This window comes from Penaeus monodon, chromosome 32 (genome assembly GCF_015228065.2).
Source record: "Penaeus monodon isolate SGIC_2016 chromosome 32, NSTDA_Pmon_1, whole genome shotgun sequence".
NCBI lineage: Eukaryota > Metazoa > Arthropoda > Malacostraca > Decapoda > Penaeidae > Penaeus > Penaeus monodon.
Window position 1 is genome coordinate 19,398,350 of NC_051417.1, and position 1,248 is coordinate 19,399,597.

A 1,248-nucleotide genomic window follows, 5' to 3' on the forward strand; every position below is an offset into this window, starting at 1 on the left:
TTCTTCTTCCATTTGATATCTACATAATACATTTCACGTGCACTATAAAATTTCATGTGTCTTTGAACTGTATGGCAGATAGAAATTGATAAAATTATCTTTTTCCGAAAAACAGTCAACAGATAACGGTCTATTTGCTTTTCATTTTATCTTAATTGAAAGCATACAAGCCAAGAAATATGCCATGGTCCATTTCAGTTTTGCGTTCATCATTGTGAACAGGGAGGGAATAAAGCGTCTCTGCTAAGATGACATTAATTGACTTTTTTTCTGCTTTAAGAGCTACTGCCTATTAAGCCTACAACATAAAGTTTCTGTAATATACTACGGTCTTCAAATAATTCTTGTTACAAAAATCGTAAATAGATGTTGACACAATATAGTGCATCAGATTCATAAAGGTTTCTATTGTATGAGGATCTGAGGGCAGATGGATATGTAGTCAGAAGAAGGAGAAGGCGAGGGAGAAAAACTCTTTGTGTATTATACGAGTTGGCTTCTTTCTTGCCTCTCAAGTAAAAATATTGCAGATTAACAAAGAAACTTCCATTCCAGGTTTCCTTGCCAAAGTGGGATCGGAATTTTGAACTATTACTTCATAAAATTGATAAGCTAAAGAAAACTGAAAGGATGAAAATGAAGTTTATACTAGCAGCTTCCAACAATCGTTTTATCGACCAATACGTATATATAACAAGAAAAAAAAAACAGACTTCAGAAGGGCATTGCAAGGACTTCTGAGACCTCGGTAAAGCTTCGGTTTTGAAGTTGAAGTTGGGTGTGATCGTGTAATGTGTCGTGCGACGGCCAATGACTACGACCGGACTACCTGATAAACTTCGCGTCATAGCAGTAATAACGTTAACCTTGCTTCAGCTAACACCGGGACCGGGAAAGCGATAGCCGGTCTTTCAATGCCCATGCGGATACTGAGAACATCGTTATGGAATGCTAAAAGGGTATAATACTGAAATATCCTCTTTGCAAATCAGCATTTCGGGAAATACATACAAGTTGTTTGAGGTGACAGGAAGGAAAGAACAGCAAAATCCGAAAATGAAGAGACTTGTCAACAGGTAAACACAGTCGAAAGGACGTTGCCCAGGAAACGCCAATCATATTCGATGCTTTAACGAAATTACCCGGAAATCCTTGATGTTAAGCGAACTAGACTGTAGACCAAAGACAGAGGTGGGATGCTGCAGGGCTGCGAGATATGATCCATAAAAGATACATCCTCCTACCGCC